We start from the raw sequence: 23,049 nt of genomic DNA on the forward strand, positions 1-23,049 counted from the left end.
TGCGAAGCAGCAAAGAAAGAGGAAGTGACTTCATAGGTCAAAGGACTCATAGCAGAGGACATGGACGGTGATTGGACCATGTGACAGGATGTTAGGCATCCTGGGTATTATAGTTTTTTCTGTTACTTGTATTTGATTGGCTGCTGTTTAAGTCAGTAAAGAAGGTCAACTGTACTTGTGATTCTTTCCGCCAAACGCCTTCCTTGAGGATCGATGATGGAATTGCTGCAGGAGGGCTACTGATATTTTTGGAGGCTATTGATGTCATATTTGCTGCCAGGTGCCTCAAATGTGCAGCAGTAATATGGTCTATCCATTCAGCTTCAGAAATGCCTGCATTGTGGTGACGAAATCTATCATTTGCGAGTTAGTTGATATCAGCCCAAAAAGGACTTAGGGGCATATTTTAAGCCAGTGTGTCAACTGGAGCTTCAATTTTTGTGATGCTCTGGTGGCGCTGTGCCCTGGACCACATTTACAAGGTGGATTTAAGCCACTTTTTGTGGCTTAACACCACCTTGTAAATAAGCCCCCCAATGCAGTTTTCTGCTGCAGATGGATGAGCAATTGGTGTTGATGTTGGCAGTACCACGCAACACCCATTGCTTTTTGACACTGCCCTAGATTTACAAGGAAACATAAATCTGAGGCAGTGCCAAAAACTAAAATGCCACCTCAGAGTTGACATTAGTGTGGCACAATGAGGAGAAATACTTTTATTTCTCCTTGTTTTTGCTTTTTCTATGTGTGATGCAAAACACCATTAATGATGTTTTATATGCAGCGAGGGACACCTTCCTGCACATGAACAATTATTACTTGCAACGCAGGCAACCTTGCACTATGGTGCAAGCGTGCCTGTGTTGGTGCTAGGCAGCTAAATTTAGAGCTAGGGGAAACACAGGGGTGTACAGTATTTTTATAAATATATCACATCCCTGCGTTTCTGAAGTGATGAAGTGAGGTGCTGCCGATTTTGGAGCAGCATCATGCCACTTTCTTTTAAATATGCCCCTTAATATTTAGCCATACGTTTGCCAAATATGTTTGCTTTTTTGTCCAGCTGGCTCTCCTGTAAATTAGCCTTAAGTTTGCAATTTGCTTCCTAGTGGCTTGGCTGTGTATCACCTCTGTTTTCTGGAGCATTCTGATCTCTCTGTTTAGTTCTCTTTTTTTCAGAAAGAGCAATATTGAGTAACAGGCTACCCCTTTCCTTTGTTTATGGCGGCATTGGGTGGTTGCGTCAAAATACACTAAAAGTGCAGATGTCAAGTTCTCCCAAGACTGAAACAAAGATGACCCTTGTGTGGAGCTCTGTTGTAAAATGAAGGTTGATATGAAGTGCATAATAGACTCCACTCCTATTCCTTTCCAAACGATGTGCCTCCGAATATAAGCACTCAATAACATAGACAAGTCATTTGCTTGAGGAAGTCTAGGTGGACAAGGCAGTAGCACATCGTGCTGGGAAAAGTGATCACTCTCCACTTAGGCTGTTATACTCTAAAGATTGACCAAAGGACACAGATCTGCATCAACAAATGCATAGTACAAGATTGAACTACATTTATTAGATATTCTGGTGAAGATTGCCAGTTCATCTTGCAAGATGTGTCCATTAAGCAAATAAAGACCTATGTCCACTAGGACCATGGTGCATGCTTTCCCAAATTGGTCCTTTGAGGAATTTTGAGTTAGTTGGGTGTCAGTTTGCAATAAGTATAGCCACAATTGTTTATAGCACAAGTACAAAATACAGCCAAATCCCTGAAAAGGCAAATGTGGGTCAGAATAGTTGACAGAGCAAATGCTGTAGCTAACAATTTATGCACATAGGAAGAAATTAGGAAGAGGTAGAACAACCTGCAGAGGAGACTGCATTCCCTGGCCTTTAACCGTCACCTGCAGGCCCAGAGAACTGGTAGTGGCTCTCCCCCTCCACCCTTTTCCTGGGAGGAGAAGGTCTTACAGATCCTACATAGTGAAGGCTTGACAAGAATCCCTGGTGGACCAAATGTTAGCTGTTCAGAATGTTTAACACCATTATCAAGACATAAAAATCTAAACCTAAATCTTCAAAATATTGTGTTTCATTAAAACTATCAGCATCATTGTAGTAGCTCTCTTTTTAACAATGCTCAATATGTTTTGTCAGGTTGTGTGTTGTTCTCCATGGATCATTCCTTGCATTTGCCTAGTCCCTTGCTTTATCTCAATGTATGTTTCTGTACTCAAAAAACAGATTCCAAACTCCATCTATTAGCACATGAAAGAGAACTGTTTGTAAGAGTTTTTTCACCTATTCACTTTATTCTCATATGTGTGTGCACATATTGCAAATGTGAGGTCATTTTCACTGTAGAGATCAAAATAGGTATATGTACCTCACATTTCAACAAGTATTGTCAATAGTGGTAACAAATGACTACAACTATCATGATGTCCTGTTTTTGTCCCTGGGAAACAATAGTGCAATTTGATGTTTCTCAATTTCCCCTTTCATCCATACATTCACAAATGTCAAAGTTTTAGACAGTTGCCATTCAACATTTCATGCTAAGTATAAAAAGTTAATTTGCTGTGTTAATCTAGTATGTTGTTCTTGTCTTTCCATTTAATTGGTGTAATTACTTACATAATTCATAGTTTGTCGATTCAAGGGTTTTGAATCATGTTCTGTGGCATGCTGAATATAAGCAGCATTGATACACAATTTACTTTGCAGTGTTAATATGATGACCAATGCTATTAATTCCACTAAATTGTACTACAGATTATATTTGAAGCTGCCAAGCTTTGGAATGGTTTAGCTAACACATATCCTCTTTGGATATGTATTTCTGTTGTATGTCTGGTACATGCAATGTATACTTTCCAAAACCCAGGTTTCTCTTCAGGACATCTCTTCAACCCTTTTACCAAAGTTTGCAACTGTGTAAATTAACCTGCATGCGTAACATATAAAATTCTCACAAAGGCCTAATCATTACATTAATGAAAGGTTGTTTCATTTGTAGTTGAAAATATATTTGAGGTACAAGCCAGACTTTTAATTTCCTCTTATTTCTAATTCATATTAGATCCAAAACCCAAGGCCAGTTGACCAACGTGCGCACCTGAAGACACCTCCACTACAGACCAGGATCTAGTCTTTAGTGAGAACAGCAATTCTGAAAGTCCAGTAGATGTGGACTAGGATGTTACATTTGGTGTTGTATGGGCAGGCAGCTCCAGTCAATCTTACTTGGGCCACAACTACACCTCCCACTCCAACTGCTACAACACCTTAGCCTTAGGATACCTCCATCTTCTGTGTCCAGAAGAACACAACAACCATCTTGTGCACCCCGGTCCTGGCTACTATTGAACAATCACCACCTCCAGATCAGCTAGAACCCAGTGGGTTGGGCCACACTGCCTCAAGGGCACAGGATAGTGGGAATTGAGAGCATAGGAGGGAATCAGTGGGCCACAAAGTGAGGGCAATGGGATAATTGTCACCCTAACTACCATCGACCGTGTCTTGGGAGCACTACAGAAGTCTCAAGAGATGATGGGCCAGGTCATAACAGAGCTCTGGGAGATGAAGCAGGTGCAGAGGGAGCACTATGTAGAGATGTAAAATCACAACTCAAATATGTGCTCCCTGACAGGGGTAATGTAGGTATCTATCATCACATCTGTAGGGCTTTTCCAGTACAATCTACCCCTGTCTGTGGTCCTTAAACATCAGCCCAAACTACACCTGCCACAGACAAGGAGCCCCTGCCACAACAGGAAACTTCTCCACCTACCCCAGTCTCTGCAACAGTGGACCCCACCCCCAGGAGGGGACATTCTTTTGGACCACCAGGATTAGATGGCAAGTCCTCTACCATCCACCAGAGACACCAAACTTAATTACTTCCAGTGTGTGTCACCATTCGCTATGTGGACTATTTCATGGGCACATTTACCTTTTTTGAGGACAGTTGTTTTTTGTACAGTGGACGCCAAACGGTTTTTGCTCAGCAAATATAGGGGCATATTTAAGAGCCCCTAGCACCATTCTAGTCCCATATTAGCGTCATTTTTTTATGTTAAGGTGGCGTTCAAAGGCCAAAAATGTAGCACTATATTTACAATGTGGCACAATACATGGATTGCGCCACTTTGTAATGCTTTGCACTACACTATGCCTGCGTCAGCCATAATGTATGCAAAGAGGACATTCCTCTGTTAGGGGGGGTCAAAAAAAAGGTGCAAAGAAATCTAAAGGGGTTTGTTGCGTCCTTTTTTTGGCACTTTTAATGCCTGCTCAGAGCAGGCGTTAAAAGGAGGGTTATATTGGTTACAATGGGCCTCTGGGTGCTTTGCAGGATTAGCATCAAAACATTTTTACGCTAATCCTACAAAGCGCAGGGCTAGCGTAAAAAATTCTGATGCTAGTCCCTTAACTACCACCATGGTGTGCCGTATTTTAAATACAGCGCACATATTGTGGTGTTAGGGGGGAGCAAGAAAAGTGGCACTGAACTATGTGCGGAACAACTTTTTTAAATATGTCCCATAGTTTCATCCACCATGATGAACTTTATTTCTATTTTTCTTGTTACTTTGTTATCATGTTTCAAAGTTATTTCAGGCATTTTTTGTTAGCAAAATAAATTCACAGAAGACCAAGTCAAAGACCGGTGCAGTATTTATTGTGGTATTTCCTTTTGGATGTATTTATTACACCATTATATTCTAAACCTAACAATCAATAAGATCACCAAAAATAAGAGATAACAATTTGGTTATGTGTTTCCTATTCATAAAATTAAGGTAAGAAATTAAACCCAAAAATCTCAATGTACTGGTGTCACACATTTGAAGGTAACAATTCTATGTCAACATCCTAGATGAGTTTCATAAAACATGCATGAGCCCAAATAATCTTTGCCATTTAGAATTTGGCACTCCAGAACCATGACACCATGGAGGTACTGGGAATAATCAAAAGAAACATATGAAATAGTCAAAGTATTATTGATTCAGTTCATCAGCTGAATCCAGACATCCTGCCTCTCAATAGGAATTCCACATCAATTACACCAAATGACAAAGTCATGACAGTACTGCATTTCGTGGCCACAAGATCATTTCAATACACTGTGGCAGTGTCTGAAGGCATGTCACAACGACATTTCAGTGGTGTGCTAAAAAAAGCGTTATTTCTACAATGATGAGACACATCAACAGCTTCATACACTTATAACAAAATTAAGATTTAGCCAATGTCCAGGGAGATCAGTATGCTACAGCTTGACATATACATGTGGTCAGAGCAAGTTAAGCAGCACATATTGCCTTGGTGGCAACATTCATCAGAAATCAGGCCTAATACAAACTCAAGAACGTCCATTCAATCACTGTGTAAGTTGTCTCTGTACAAGATCAGTGCATCCAAATTGTCTGTCTTTCCCAGGATTAACCCATGTTCCGTTTGTACTTTCCAGCAGCAACATATCACTGAAAATGTCACGACTTTGAAACTTCCAGATGAACATTACATTGTGAAGGAACCTAAAACAGAATAACAAGGGAAATGTAATGATTTCACATAAGAAAATTGACTCAAATGATAATATACTTATCACTAGCAGAGATAACCTATGTCAATAAACACATTAGTCAATGTATGGAAATGTTGATCAGCAAACATCTTTGCCCTGGACTTTTCTGAACTAACCATTACTACTAAATTGCCATCACAGACTGATAGGTTTACTATGTTAGAAGTCATGGCATTTGGTGCAACAATATATAAAGGTACATTTACACTCTGGTGAAGAATTGGTCAATGAGATCTTGGTGAATATCAGTACCTTCCTCTTCATCACTGTCATCTTCATTGGACATTTCAACATCCCACCCGATGGCTGTTCATAGTCTATATCCTCTCAAATTATTAGGATCTTCCGTCGCATGGCTATGTTGTGCAGCATGCAACCCTGATTTGGGACACCTTATCAGGTGGGCTCCATCGGTCTTGTCCAGACATCTATATCTGGCCATCTGAAGCCCAAAAGCCACCTCCACTGGCCTCCATCTTCTTCCATGGGTCTCATTGAAGTGGATTTCCCCTTGCATTGTTGGATTGCTGAGCGGTGTTAACAGCCATGGTCAGTTAGGATGCAATGAGTCACCTATATGAAAGTAAAAAATATATTGAGGAAAAACATCTCATCCCATTGTACATTCCTAAAACTACGAATAAAGCAAATGATCCTCATGTCATATTGCACTCACCAACAAGCTAAGCCCTCTCTGAATCACATTGGGACATTTGCAGGGGTATGGTGCTGTTCTGTACTACAAAAGAATCATGTGGGAAACAGGCCCACACATACTTGAGATGTACAAATCAGGAAGGCAGACAACTTGCACAAGAATTGAAGGAAGGTTCTTCTGATAGTTCTAAACCTGTTCCCTGGTGTGTGGTGGCACCAAGGAAATATGCATGCCATCTATTGCTCCAACCACATGTGGTGTACAACCCAAAGCATAAAAATCTTCCTTCATTTTGGCAAAATCTTGATGTTGTGGAAATGGGATTAAGCTGTTGGTGTGTCTCATCATTGAAGAAAGTTCTTCTTTTAGCACACCATTGAAAGTTGGTTCTGACATGCCACAATAGTGTATCGAAAAGATCCTGGGTTCACAAAATGAACTACTGCCATACGTTTCACTATTGGTGTTATTGTTGTTGTATTCCTATCGCGAGGCAGAAGATCAGGTTTCAGCTCCTGACATAAATCTAGAATAGTTTGCCTGTTCAATCTGTATTTTTTTATGATGTCCCTTTCCTCCATGGTGGCAAGGTCAGGCAAAGGTCTGAATACTCGAGGATGTCTTTATCTACCCCTCCCTCGGTTCATATGTCTGCATTGAAGAAAGAAAATATCACTTGAAATGGTCCTACAATACTTAGATACTCATTACACATTTCACGTCTTTACAGAAATACGTCTCTTTTTGTGACATATATGTACACATCATGTTTATGTCATGTTTCAACTTAGAATAACAATTACTTTACATGTCTCATGTTTTTAGAAAATAATGTGTAAATGATGCACTTGATATGTATTATTTGCACACAATTATTTTATTATTTTGTTTGTCAAAAATCCATCACAGAAGTATAAAGCACATTGCTTCACTATTGTGGCAAAAAAAACATTATATTGTGTGAAAATTAACTAAAGCAGTGTTGTATGTATTTTACATCAGTAAACTACCTAGCCACCACTTTGAGTGATGTGATGCACTTAACATTTAAAAATACACAGGTTTGTATCCTAAAATGGTGGCCATCTGACCTTTTCCTTAGGACATTTGGCTGGCCATCGGTTGAAGTGGACCGCTTAGGAGGTGTAACACTCCACAACAGACACAGCCGTATGCTAACATGAGTGATGGCTTCGCACGAAAGCCAACGACGGTGTCTGTTTCCATTGTGGATCACGTATGCCTTGTGTACTTGTATGTGGCATCTCGAAAAAAAGCTCACTTGCTTCCTAACACTGCAGTATACAACACCTCCTTCACTGTTTCTGCTGTTATTACCCTCTGGGAGACAGAATGCTGGGCAAAGCAGGTGATAGGTCCCCTAACGCTTCCCCTGAGGAGTTAGAACTCCTCACCACAGAGGTCCTATCCCTGTACAGCCAGCTCTGTGGGAACCCAGTGAAAGAGGTGTATGATTGAATGGGAAATGTTTTTCTAAGTAACTTGTTTCTTCTTCATACACAGGCTTATCAGTGGTTGTAGTGTTGTGATAGGACTGTAGTGAACTGAATAATTTAGCAGGGGACATAATGATGTTTGACAATGTTTGAAAAGTCTATATATTGATATGAAAAGTCATCTGAATGAATGCACTGACTCTTCAGTTCATTTTAGTCACAAATGCAGATTTAATTTTACAAACTGCATGTCTCTTCCTTCAAGTGACCAGTAGACACTGTAGCTGTAGTATAAGTGAAAAATAAAATTAGAGAAATGTAAACGAAAAAACTTTCAAGTAATGGAGTTGTCTGATGTTTTTGTTTCAACTTAAACTACATCCCATTTCCTGAAAGATGGGTATCTATATGTTTGAGCCAGGCAATGATGCTGCGTATGGTATACCTTGTGCTGCATGCATAGATGACACAGGCTCTCAATCACCCATACAAGTATGTCCCTTTATTACACACACTTGTTCATACATCACCCAAAACCATGCTCTCACTGACAGAAATGGTGGCCCTTCCATACTGCCCTTAGTCATTGTATGTTTCAAACCATGGTATCTGCCTCTAAAATGGGTGAAGCCTATGTAGATGTTCATGAGTGTGTATACTAATATTGTACAAGTTGTTTAGCCCTTAGTAGCTCACAATGATTTGTACTGATCAGGAGTGGCTTTCACTACAGGAAAGGTTCCATACTCCTTGCCTAGATGATGTTTGTGGCATCAGTTAGTAACATGAGGCTAGATGATGTTTGTGGCATCAGTTAGTAACATGAGGACATTGCAACTATTGAGGGTACTCAACAAGTCACTACACGTGTATTTTCTTGGAAAATTTTATATTGCTAAATAATGTGTACTGAGTTGCTAAAAATGCTCGTGAGAGATGTAACACAATTGTGTCACAGTAATACAGACAAACAAAACCTCACAAAAATATTTTGTCTTTGTTTTTTCTTATCCATACAGGTCAACACCAATCAGAGAAAGGCGAGGTGGAAGGCTATCCCCAAGAATCTGCAGACCCTGGGGGGTCTATCCACAGTGCAGCGTCCATTGCCTAAAACAATGTAAGGACCTACGGTGCTGGACCAGCAAGTCCTCAGTAGTCCAGTTCAGCCTGTCCTACCTACGCGGGAAGAGCATGTGCTGCACCCTGACCCCACTAATGGCCTTCATACTTGCAGTGGCCTATCCGGACCCTGATGAGAATTTGAGAGCTCACCAGCACCATCAAGGGGGTAAGTTCCAGTGTGAGTTCAACATTTTAAATAACTTATTATTTGTCACAGCAACTATGTTTGCATCAACATTAAGGATGACATATGACCAACACAATAGAAGAGTCCTTGAATGTGTAAGTTGTGCTCAATGTGTAAGATGATGTATTTTGTAGATTATATTTTGGTAAAAGATACCACCTGATTTGTGTTCACTACCAAAGGAATGGTTTGAGCAGACACATGGCTGCCTAAACAACAAATATGTATTAGGAACGTTGATAGTATGAGGAACAGTAGTACAAGACAGGTCACTGGCCTTGATTGTGTGAGTTGTGATGCTTTTTCACTATCGTGAATAATATTACATTACCTATTTTACAGGTGGCATAGCAAAAATGTGATTATAATGCAGTGGATGTTCTAAACATTGCAGTGGTACGTTGGTTCTATAAACAAATAAGAGTAAGCATGTGAGCAAAGATTGATAGTAGTTTCAGGTTAAATGGCTACATTGTAGATTCCAAACATAACCCTGGTGTGTGTCACAACAAAATTACTATGGGGGTCATTCTGACCCGGGCGGACGCCGCCCGCCTGGCGGGAACCGCCAAATGTCCGCTTGGGGGTCAGAGGACCGCTGAGGCCATTCTGACTTTCCCGCTGGGCCGGTGGGTGCCCGCCAAGGGAGCGCCCGCCGGCCCAGCGGGAAAGGCCCTGCGACACAGAGGTGTTGCAGGGGTGCGACGGGTGCAGTTGCACCCGTCGCGATTTTCACTGTCTGCTATGCAGACAGTGAAAATCATGCTGGGGCCCCAGGGGCCCCACGACACCCGTTCCCACCATCCTGTTCCTGGGCGTCAAAACCGCCAGAAACAGGCTGGCGGGAACGGGGTCGGAATCCCCAGGGCGGCGCTGCTTGCAGCGCCGCCTTGGAGGTTCAGCCCAGCCAGGGGAAATCCGTCGGGAAACCGCCAGATCCCCTTTTCTGACCGCGGCTTTACCACCGCGGTCAGAATGGGCACTGAAGCACCGCCAGCCTGTTGGCGGTGCATCCGTTGCCCGCGGCCCTGGCGTTTTAGACCGCCAGGGTCGGAATGAGGGCCTATATGTCTTGTTGAAAGTGACAAATTTGCATGATGCCCTACTCCTTCACAATGAGCATACAAGTCAGTCTGTTTAGTGATGAATAATTATGATAGGCCTACAATTTTTGATACAACACAGGAATGTGTACACTTTGGTGACAGAGTACCACATAGTGTAAAGCATTTAACAATGTCCTTTGATATGTCCAGATGATATGTCAAAGATGGTGAAGAATGGGATATGAAAAGGGACGTTTGAAGTTAGAAGGTTTCATCCCATATATGTTGGAGTATCTCATATGGTAAACTTAATATCAGGCCCAAATCATGACTCATTTTGTTAATGTATAACTGAATCAAGATGTAATCTGTAGCCTTATGAACTCACTGTACATATTTTTCGTTTATATCCCTTTTGGTGACATAAGATCACTATTCTAAGCAACAAAGCCCATCCATTCTGAGATGTTAAAAATTTCTTACTGAGAACGTGTAATGGATACAAGAGTCAAGGTCATACATGTTATGGGAGCTATCATGGGGAATAAGAAAACTGTGACCAAATGTTTTCTGAAAATATTCCCTACATGCATAAGATGATGTTAATAAAGAACCAAGGTGTTGATTCCTTGAAGCAGGTGAAATCTGAAAATTTGGAAAATGTATTTTGATCAACGTTCATGATCGGTTCTATTTATACAGATACATTGAAATTGTATCTGTCATTTCAGCATCATCTGGAACAGATGAAGTGGACATTGGCCACATAGGCGGGTGAGTAACTGGCCACTGTAGTTCAGGTGCTGAGACCACTGACACCAAGGGAACCAGTGACACAGAAGGTGAAGGGACTGGCACAGAGGCCACAAACTCAAGTACATCAACTAGGGACAAGAGTGCCGTCCCTAGTGGTGGCACTAGGGACCAACCACATCAAGTGGTGGTACCTAGTGCCACCACTAGGGATGAATCCCTAGTGGTGGCAGACCCTACTGCAACCTGACCACCTCCATCCTTGTCTGCTACCCAGAGAACCATCTCCACCCTCACTCTTGCTCCCCCAGTTGGCCAAACCAGCCTCCCTTAATGAGGTGGAGTCTCCTTTGCAGCAGGCTTCGCCCTCCCACCCCTCTCCCCCGGCTGTGATGAGTGAGGAGTCTATTGACCTTCTATGGAACATCTCTGTAGATCAGACTGCACTACTGACTTAGTGGCCAAATGCAACAAATACTAGCTTACCTGGAAGGCATTCACAGTGCTATGTCTGGCCTAAAGTGGTCATTCCAGGGTCTAGCCTCCTCACTGACTGCAGCCTCCCAACCATCCCAACTACGTGCCCCAACTTACCCTCCTTCCCCATCCCTAGACCCTATTCCCAGCCCGGTCCAACACACACTCACTCCTTTGCAAACAACTACTCCAAAACACACAAGCAGCACATCCACACATAAACAAAAAGACATCAAAAAAACACAGGCACATGTGCAGACAACATAGAGACAACACAACCACCACCACTGCCACCGCAGGCATACCCACAGATGCCAAACCCACCACCACACCCATATGCATCACCCCCATACTTGCAAACACCACACCCACAAACTCCCACCCACATGCTTAACTATCACCACACAGTGCACCACCACATCCAAAAGCACCACAACCACACCAAGCACCTCAACAGCACACCCAACCAGAGACACACATACATGAGACACAACACCCACTGGACACAAATACCCACACTCATCTGAACAACATTCACCCAGGACAAAACACAAACCCACATGCACAGCACATACACAAGACCCACAGGCACATGTACCCTCAACAGATACATGTTCATCACCCACTGCCACTCCCTCTACCTTCCGCACCCAACTTCCTGCCAACCATTCTACCCATTTCCCCTAAGACCATCTTTTTTATTTGCCCTGGTCTTGGCCCTTCCCACACCCAAAGCCCCCCCTACCACACCCAAAGCCACCCCTCCCAAACCCAAGCCCACCCCTCTCAAAACCAAGCCCATCCCGCTCAAACCCAAACCCACACCTCCTAAAAACCAAGTCCGTCCCTTTCAAACCCACCCATCCTAAAACCAACCCCCCATTCCAAACCCAAACCCCTCCCAAGTAAGATCATTGAGGTGCCTGCTCTGTGCCCAATTGTTGACCCTTCCTGAGGAGGTTGTACCGGGCAGTGAAATTAGCAGTCGAGTTCAGGGCCCACAGCCCAGGATTTAGCAAATGCAACATTTAGGATATTTTGGGAGAATTGTGTTTCTCAAATTGAACAAATGATAGAATCATCGCATTGTTTGAATAAAATTGTTGATTTTTTTAAATACCTTTGCCATGGCGTTAATTTTTTTTTTTTATAATAGTTTGCTGATAATATTATTTCTGCTAATGTGTGTGGCATGCACTTACCCTCATTTCTGACAGTTTTAAACACAGATTTTATTGTTGACATATTCATATAGTGCATACATTAGTGTTCTATATTTTTGATTTACATGTTAATGTTGGTGCAAACATTTATCATGTTACTGGACATTTACACCAAAACTATGAATGCTTTATTTTTGTGACTGTAGAATGCATGTGCATTTTTTTAACATGATGTGTTAATATTATACCTATTTGTATTACACAAGGAAAATTAGACTTTAGAGTTAAATGACATTTAGGTGGTCATTCTGACCTCGGCGGTAAAAGGCGCCTACCGCCGGTCAGAAATCCTCCATAATCCCGCCGCGGTCGCGGAAACCCGCCACGGTCATTCTGACCCGCAGAAGGCAAACCTCCGAAAATCCGACAGCCACAACAGACCGCCAGACCAGCGGTCGGCGGAAAAGTGGAGGTGACAAAACCTCCACCGTCACGCCAACAGAAATACGCCCATGCCATTACGACCCACGAATCCACGCGGCGGTCTTTCAAACGCGGTATTCCATTGGCGGGACACACCGCCGCGGTCAGAATACACACAAACGAACAAACCTCAGCCACATTGGCCGATTTGAATTCCACACACCTGATACACATACACACACCACTCCCACAAACACAATACAATATAAAACACACACCCACATCACCCACAAACCCCTACGACCAAAAATTCTGAAAGAAGGCCAGAGCGAGACACCACCATCCACAAACTAGCAGCCACAGCCACTCAACACCATCACCCACACACTATCCACACACAAAACAACACACACCACCACACTCAACACACTTAACTACACATACTCCACCCCACACATCATACACACCACCCCATGGCACCCCAAAGACACCCCCGCTTCTCAGACGAAGAACTCAGGGTCATGGTGGAGGAAATCGTTCGGGTAGAGCCCCAGCTGTTCGGCACACAGATCCAATACACCAGCATTGCCCGGAGGATGGAGCTATGGCAGAGGATTGTCGACAGGGTCAACGCTGTGGGACAGCACCCCAGAAATCGGGAAGACATCAGGAAGCGATGGAACGACCTACGGGGGAAGGTGCGTTCCATGGTATCCAGGCACAACATCGCCGTGCAGAAGACTGGCGGAGGACCCCCACCTCAACCCCCACAATTTACAACATGGGAGGAGGAAGTCTTGAACATCCTGCATCCTGACGGCCTCGCAGGAGTCGGCGGAGGAATGGATAATGGTAAGTTGAAGCTTCAATACTGCTTCCCCCCCACCTGCATGCCAAATCATACCCCAACCCTCACCCCCATCCTCGAACCCCACCCTCACCCCCACCCCCATCCTCACCCCCACCCTCACCCCCACCACCATCCTCACCCCCACCACCATCCTCACCCCCACCCCCAGCACACCTATTCCCTGCCAATGTCTCACCATCACAACCCACACATCCCAAAACCTAGGCCTGCATGCGTCCACTAAGCATGGACACCCATCACCAAAGCATGCCCAATGCATATACACATCCCCCCCACAAGCCACCCTCACCAAAGCCCCCACACACGAATGCCAGCACTTGGGGACACGGGAACCCACAGATACACCCATATGCCACACATTGAAACTATAACCATACCTCTTTACCCCTGCAGGACCCGACCGTCAACACACCGCCGCGGAGGGCCCAGAATTCTCCACACCCCCCACCAAAGAGGCCGTCAGCGATGACAGCAGCTCTGTCGACCTGGACACCGATGACCAGCCCGGACCATCGGGGACCTCTGGACAGTCGGTTCCCCTCACACAGGCCCAGGCCACTACAGACCCAAACCCCTCTGGGAACACCAGCACAGCTCCCACCCAGCGGGCCCATGCCTCTGTCTCCAGGGCGCGTCAATCTGCGGTGTGTCTACCACTACAGGGCACCCAGGATAACCCACCACCCCAACAACAACAGGGACCTGGGGGCAGTGGTAGTGGGCACACCGGCCAGGGGGCAGAGGCCCAGGGAAACAGGGCAACTCGGAGGGCAGCTGTGCGACAGGGGGGGGACGGGCCCAGGGAACCCACTCTCCACGAGGCCCTCACCACCATCATGGGAGCATACAACCGCTCCCAGGAGACGATGGCGACGGTACTGGCCCGGTTCCAGGAGATCCAGGTACTGCAGGAGGAACACTATCGGGGGTACAGGGAGGACATCAGAACCCTCACCTCCACCCTGGTTACCATGGTAGGGCTGCTGCAGGACCTCATCAACACCAGGACGGACACTCAACAACACCAAAGGGCCCCTGCCACTAGCCTGGACCAAGAACAGCCAACCACCTCCGCCGGCGCTAGTGGACAGGAGGCCCCCGCACAGCAGCAGCCCACCAGACCCCCACCTCCTGCAGGAGAAGAACCACCCCGCAAGAGGGCCCTGAGATCTCGCAAGAAGACAGAGTAGGATGTCAAGACCCCCGCCAGCAAAGGATACCACCTGATGTCATCCCACTGTCCCACATTGTCACCCTGTCCATCCTTGAACTGCCCATGCTCCATCTCTCCACAGGCCTCTGGACAATGCACCTGTGTGACTGTTACTCTGGACTCTGCCATGGACATTCCTTCACCATAGCCCCCACCCACTTGAAACCACCCATCCCATTTTGAGCACTTAAATAAACACCTATTTTGCACAAAACTATCTGGAGTCTGGCTGTGATTTCAAAATATTGTAATTGACATGACAGTGCAAATATGTCCTTGTACATAGTGAAGTCAACAAACAGCTGCCACAAAGCTGTAGTCCATGGGGAAACGAAGCACAGGACTCGTAGTGGGGACCCCAGATCTGAAATAGGGAGGGAAAAGCCACAACTCAGTCATCATACACTGGGGCAAATAGACAGGCAGCAGAGATGCAGGAGAGTAGTTCACATTTACTAAATTATCTTTGAATTGTTACCTGTGTCCTATTGGAAGTACTGTTCAATGATTCTGTCCCTGTTGTCTGTTTCAGCCGCGTCGTCTTCCTCCTCGTCACTCTCCTCAGGTTCCACCGCTGCCACAACACCACCGTCTCAACCATCCTCCTGCAGGAAAGGCACCTGGCGGCGCAAAGCCAGGTTGTGAAGCATGCAGCAGGCCACGATGATGTGACACACCTTCTTAGGTGAGTACATTAGGGATCCACCTGTCATATGCAGGCACCGAAACCTGGCCTTTAGGAGGCCAAAGGTGCGTTCGATCACCCTCCTAGTACGCCCATGGGCCTCATTGTACCGTTCCTCTGCCCTGGTCCGGGGATTCCTTACTGGGGTCAGTAGCCACGACAGGTTGGGGTACCCAGAGTCCCCCAATAGCCATACACGGTGTCTCTCTAGCTGTTCCATCACGTAAGGGATGCTGCTATTCCTCAGGATGTAGGCATCATGCACTGACCCTGGGAATTTGGCATTTACATGCGAGATGTACTGGTCAGCCAAACACACCACCTGGATGTTCATTGAATGGTAACTTTTTCTGTTCCTGTACACCTGCTCCCTGTCTCTTGGGGGAACCAAAGCCACATGGGTCCCATCAATGGCACCAATGACGTTGGGAATATGTCCAAGGGCATAGAAATCACCTTTCACTGCAGCCAATTCGCCCACCTCAGGGAAAATGATGTAGCTCCTCACGTATTTCATCAGGGCAGACAACACTCTGGATAACACCTTCGAAAACATGGGCTGAGACATCCCAGAAGCAATTCCCACTGTTGTCTGAAATGAACCACTTGCAAAGAAATGGAGTACTGACAGGACCTGCACCAGAGGGGGAATCCCTGTGGGTTGGCGGATGGGGGACATCAGGTCGGGCTCCAGCTGGGCACACAGTTCATGTATAGTGGCACGGTTAAGACGGTAGGTCAGGATAATGTGGCGTTCTTCCATTGTCGACAGGTCCACCAGCGGTCGGTACACGGGAGGATTCATCCGTCTCCTCGCCAAACTCAGCGGACGGTGCCTAGGAAGGACAACATGGAGCACACAGTCAAGCAACCCACAGGTACGTACTCACAGCTAGCACAGTAAACGATTCTCTATGCAGTGAATGGCGTGTCTGAGTGGCTATGCAAGGCCTAGGCCTGTGTGACGCAGTTGAAATTGAGCCATGTGGACCCTCGAAATGGCGGCTGCCTGACCTGTGAAGTGTGACAATGGGATGTGAGGTCAATGCGCTGGCGTGGCACACCGCGGCGGGCGGCGGGCGGCGGGCGAAGACCGCGCCGCAAAGCCGCATTGGTTAACATTGAAGCCTATGGGTTTCAGGAGCCAATGGCGAAGGGCGCCGGCGGTGGCGGTACGCACCGCCGCGGTACGCACCGCCGCGGACGTGACCGCCATTTTCTATCTACTTATCCACTTGCGACTTGAACTTTCACAGGAGAGGACCTATACTGCAAGTGTTGCTGTGACCTCGGTCTGGAAGGGACAATGGCTGCTGCGCCTGGGGAAAGGGCCCCTGCCTTCACTGGAGAGGAGTTGGAGAAACTTGTGGATGGGGTCCTCCCCCAGTATGCGCTACTCTACGGTCCTCCAGACCAACAAGTGAGTTTAATTCAATCTGGATTTGGGGCCACTGGCTGGCTTGGGGGCCTGGCGGGGGGCCTGGCGGGGATGGGGGGGCATGTTGGGGCTGGCGGGGGGCCTGGCGGGGATGGGGGGGCATGTTGGGCCTGGCGGGGGGCATGGCGGGGGGCCTGGCGGGGATGGGGGGCATGTTGGGGCATGGCGGGGGGCCTGGCGGGGATGGGGGGGCATGTTGGGGCTGGCGGGGGGCCTGGCGGGGATGGGGGGCATGTTGGGCCTGGCGGGGGGCATGGCGGGGGGCCTGGCGGGGATGGGGGGGCATGTTGGGGCATGGCGGGGGGCCTGGCAGGGATGGGGGGGCATGTTGGGGCTGGCGGGGGGCCTGGCGGGGATGGGGGGCATGTTGGGCCTGGCGGGGGCATGGCGGGGGGCCTGGCGGGGATGGGGGGGCATGTTGGGGCTGGCGGGGGGCCTGGCGGGGATGGGGGGGCATGTTGGGGCTGGCGGGGGGCCTGGCGGGGATGGGGGGCATGTTGGGCCTGGCGGGGGGCCTGGCGGGGATGGGGGGCGTTGGGCCACTGGCAACGGAAATGCAGACAAACTTGAACGTGGTATTTCTCCCTCCCTGTACGTGTCACATAGGTCCGCGCCCATGAGAAGATCGGGATTTGGCGTGCCATCGCCAAGGAAGTCCGGACCCTGGGGGTCCACCATCGACGGGGCACCCACTGCCGCAAGAGGTGGGAGGACATCCGCCGCGGGACCAAGAAGACCGCCGAGTCTCTGCTGGGGATGGCCTCCCAACGTAGGCGGGGTGCCTGCCGTCAACTGACCCCCCTGATGTTCCGGATCCTGGCGGTGGCCTACCCTGATTTGGATGGGCGCGTGAGGGCAGCACAGCAGACACAAGGGGGTGAGTACAAGCATTATCTACTCTGTTGTCGCGCAGTGGAGGTGTCTGGGTGGGGGAGGAGGGCTGTGGGTCCCCCTAGGCCAGGGCGATATCTGTAGGCTGGGCACCCCCGTAAGCCCCTGTGTCCCCAGCCACCACCCTCAGTAGTTTGTCAGTACAGCCATCCCTGGGCCGTGTCATCCATGGGTGCAGTTGTCAACTCTAGGCGTGTAGGGCATGTTCCACGGAATGCGTAGCGGACCCCAAGTGCGCAACTTAGTGCAGGGGGCATCTGTGTCTGTCATGTCCGCTAACTGTACCGGAGATCCATGTACTCAATATCCCTTTATTTCCCCCTTCCCCCCCCCTCTTTGTTTGTCTTCCTGTGCTTGTGTGCATCAGTATCATCAGGCGGAGGAGAAGTGGCATCGGGGCAGGAGGGAGCTGCATCTCACATGGCCCAGGAGGGCCATGCCACAGAGTCTGACTGGACCAGTGAGACGGAGGGCGAGGGGAGCTCCACAACGGGGACGACTGGACCCTGCAGCGACACGGACATGTCCTCGGAAGGGAGCTCCCTTGCGGGGGTGGCACCATCCGTGCCCCCCGCCATTACAGGTACAGCCGCCACCCAGCGCACCATCTCCGCCCTCCCAGCAGCCCCTCAGCGTTCGCCCCGTGCCCGCTCTGCCAGGAAGCCGGGCATCTCCTTCGCCCCAGGCACCTCAGGCCCTGCCCCTGTTACCCCCGCTGCCCTCAGTGAGGAGGTCATTGACCTCCTCCGAACGTTCATTGTTGGGCAGACTACCCTTTTGAATGCCATCCAGGGGGTGGAGAGGGAGGTTCATCGCAGCAATGCGTACCTGGAGGGCATTCATTCGGGTCAGGCTGCCCATCAGCGATCGTTCCAGGCTCTGGCCTCAGCACTGACGGCAGCCATTGTCCCTGTCTCCTGCCTCCCTCTACTAACTCCCTCCTCCCAGTCTCCTGTTCCTCTGCCTGTCCCACCCACACCATCAGACCAGCCTGCACACACCTCAACACCCAAGAGAAGCTCATCCAAACATAAGCACCACAGATCACGCAGACATTCACACACGCAACATTCCGATGCAGACATGCCAACAGTCACTACCACCTCTGTGACCCCCACCTCCTCGTCTCCCTCCTCCCTCCCTGTGACGTCTACACTCACACCTCCATTCACCTCACCATCAGCCAGTGTTTCCATCACCAGCACACCCTCCACTCCAGTCCGCACACGTGCAGTCACCACCCCCACTGCCATTTACACGTCCCCTGTGTCCTCTCCCACTGTGTCTGTCACCCCCTCTTCCACACCACACAAACGCAGCCACCCACCCACCCAACAGCCATCCACCTCACGACAGCCTATCCCTCCTGCACCTGCACCCAAAGACAGCAAACGTGACTCACCTACAACCACATCCTCTCCCTCCACTCCCATTCCCACTGTACCTACCACTCTCCATTGTCCCAAGAAACTCTTCCTCGCCACTGCTAACTTCTTTCCTGACCCTGAGCCCCCCCCTCCTTCTCGTCGGGGTAAGAAGAGCACCTCAGCCACCACCAGCCCTGCAGCCCCCTTGACAAGGGTGCAGGGGTATTGGAGCCCACCAGCCCGCATGTCTGGATCTTCGCCCAGCAGCAAGGGGACAGCCAGCCCACCCCCTGGGAAGAGGAGCAGAAGGCGGAAGGGGCGCCGCAGGAGCCCGGCTTCTACATCCCCCCCGGACACCACCCAGACACAGTCACCAGCCACAGCTCCAAAGGGAGGAAAGGGCCACAGACTCCCGACTAAGGAGGGCAAGGGCAGCAAGTCGGAGAGGTCAGGCTGCAGGCCTGCTGCCCAGGAGGAGCCCACCACCCCCATAGCCGCTGCCCAGGGAGGACCCAGCCCAGCCGGCCAGGAGGGCCCCACCACCCACAGCCCAGGTGGGCATTGAAGGAGCACCATCCCCGCTGCCCAGGAGGGCACCACCAGGCAATGAGCAGTTGGCCATAGACCGGCCGCCGTCTCAAGCACCGCTGAACTGGGCCCCGCCGTCTCCAGCACCGCTCCACTGGGCCCCGCCGTCTCAAGCACCGCTGAACTGGGCCCCGCCGTCTCAAGAACCGCTGAACTGGGCCCCGCCGTCTCCAGCACCGCTCCACTGGGCCCCGCCGTCTCAAGCACCGCTGAACTGGGCCCCGCCGTCTCCAGCACCGCTCCACTGGGCCCCGCCGTCTCAAGCACCGCTGAACTGGGCCCCGCCGTCTCAAGAACCGCTGAACTGGGCCCCGCCGTCTCCAGCACCGCTCCGCTGGGGACCGCCGTCTCAAGCACCGCTGAACTGGGCCCCGCCGTCTCAAGAACCGCTGAACTGGACCCCGCCGTCTCAAGCACCGCTGAACTGGGCCCTGCCGTCTCCAGCACCGCTCCGCTGGGGACCGCCGTCTCAAGAACCGCTGAACTGGGCCCCGCCGTCTCCAGCACCGCTCCGCTGGGGACCGCCGTCTCAAGAACTGCTGAACTGGGCCCCGCCGTCTCCAGCACCGCTCCACTGGGCCCCGCCATCTCAAGCACCGCTGAACTGGGCCCCTCCGTCTCAAGAACCGCTGAACTGGGCCCCTCCGTCTCCAGCACCGCTCCACTGGGCCCCGCCGTCTCAAGCACCGCTGAACTGGGCCCCGCCGTCTTCAGCACCGCTCCACTGGGCCCCGCCGTCTCAAGCACCGCTGAACTGGGCCCCGCCGTCTCAAGAACCGCTGAACTGGGCCCCGCCGTCTCCAGCACCGCTCCACTGGGCCCCGCCGTCTCAAGCACCGCTGAACTGGGCCCCGCCGTCTCAAGAACCGCTGAACTGGGCCCCGCCGTCTCCAGCACCGCTCCGCTGGGGACCGCCGTCTCAAGCACCGCTGAACTGGGCCCCGCCGTCTCAAGAACCGCTGAACTGAGCCCCGCCGTCTCAAGCACCGCTGAACTGGGCCCCGCCGTCTCCAGCACCGCTCCGCTGGGGACCGCCGTCTCAAGAACCGCTGAACTGGGCCCCGCTGTCTCCAGCACCGCTCCGCTGGGGACCGCCGTCTCAAGAACCGCTGAACTGGGCCCCGCCGTCTCCAGCACCGCTCCGCTGGGGACCGCCGTCTCAAGCACCGCTGAACTGGGCCCCGCCGTCTCCAGCACCGCTCCGCTGGGGACCGCCGTCTCAAGAACCGCTGAACTGGGCCCCGCCGTCTCCAGCACCGCTCCGCTGGGCACCGCCGTCTCAAGAACCGCTGAACTGGGCCCCGCCGTCTCAAGAACCGCTGAACTGGGCCCCGCCGTCTCAAGCACCGCTGAACTGGGCCCCGCCGTCTCAAGCACCGCTGAACTGGGCCCCGCCGTCTCAAGAACCGCTGAACTGGGCCCTTCAAGGCAAGACCCGCTGAACTGGGCCCTTCAAGGCAAGAAGCGCTGAACTGGGCCCTTCAAGGCAAGAAGCGCTGAACTGGGCCCTTCCAGGCAAGAACCGCTGGCCCTTTGGCAGACGTGGCAGGGCAGGATCTGTCTCGGGCAGGGCTGCAGGATGTCCTCTGGCCAACATGCCTCCTCCAGTGGCAGTGGAGTCTGTTATGGACTGTTTGGACTGTGGCTTTGCTCTCCCCAGGATGGCCCAGTGGGCAGGCCACCCACTGTATGGACCGTATGGACTGTGGCTTTGCACTCCCCAGGATGGCCCAGTGGGCAGGCCACCCACTGTATGGACTTTATGGACTGTGGCTTTGCACTCCCCAGGATGGCCCAGTGGGCCGGCCACCCACTGTATGGACTGTATGGACTGTGGCTTTGCACTCCCCAGGATGGCCCAGTGGGCAGGCCACCCACTGTATGGACTGTATGGACTGTGGCTTTGCACTCCCCAGGATGGCCCAGTGGGCAGGCCACCCACTGTATGGACTGTATGGACTGTGGCTTTGCACTCCCCAGGATGGCCCAGTGGGCAGGCCACCCACTGTATGGACTGTATGGACTGTGGCTTTGCACTCCCCAGGATGGCCCAGTGGGCATGGAGTCCCCTCGTGGATCTGGCGTCGTGTACTCAAGTGGCTGAGGTGCCCCCCCTTCCCTTCCCCCTGAGGTGCCTGTCCTATTTTCTTTCTGATGCCCCTGCAGTGTTCTCTCCGTGGAGTTCTTGTCGTGGGACTGGGCCTTGCCCCTTTGCACAGGACCCCTGTGGTCCACGGACAGTGGTTGGACTACATTTAGTAGCTGTATATATTTTGTACATAGTTTATTTATTTATTGGGATTACTGGTGTCCATATTTCAATATATCTGCCCGTTTATGATCTCTTCTTTTGGTCTTTGCATTATTTCGGAGGGGGGGGTTTGTGGGTTGTGACAGTGATCTGTGGGAATGCATTGATTTGTGTGTGGTAGTGGGTATGGGTGGGTGGGTGTGTGCCGGTAATCTTTTCCCTCCCCTGTGTCGTAGGTGCAGTACTCACCGATGTCTTCCGCGCCGCCGGGCGTGCTCCTGGTACAGGAGCAGGTATAGGAGTGCGGGGATGACCTGCAACTCGGGTTCCATACTGCCGGAATCTCGCGTGGAGTGCGTAGAGGTGAGCGTTTTCCCGTTCGTAGTCTGTTTCCACCGTGTTTTTATCGGCGGTGCTCCCGCCCCGGAAAGGGTGGCGGATTGGTGGGTCGTGATAGGGTGGGTGGTACATTGTCTGCCGCCTGGCTGTTGGCGGGGACCGCCGCGCTGTTTGTTTGTTCCGCCGTGGCGGGCGGAGTGTTAATGCGGCGGGCTGTGTTGGCGGTTCCCGCCAGGGTCAGAATTGCATATTTTGGACCGCCGGCCTGTTGGCGGCTTGGCCGCCGCATTATCACCGACCGCCAGGGTCAGAATGAGGGCCTTAATGTTGACAGAAATTGCACAAACCAAGGGGGCATGTGATCTGAATACATCTCCAACATATTCAAAGTTTAGAGGTGGCATTGGTTGTACATTCTGTGTAAACCCACTTATAGCTTTCTGTAGTGCAATTGCTACATTATGTTGGATTCATGTAGTACCAATGATGGGTACTGTTTCTATATCTGTTGTGGTAGCTT

Source organism: Pleurodeles waltl, chromosome 2_2 (genome assembly GCF_031143425.1).
Source record: "Pleurodeles waltl isolate 20211129_DDA chromosome 2_2, aPleWal1.hap1.20221129, whole genome shotgun sequence".
NCBI lineage: Eukaryota > Metazoa > Chordata > Amphibia > Caudata > Salamandridae > Pleurodeles > Pleurodeles waltl.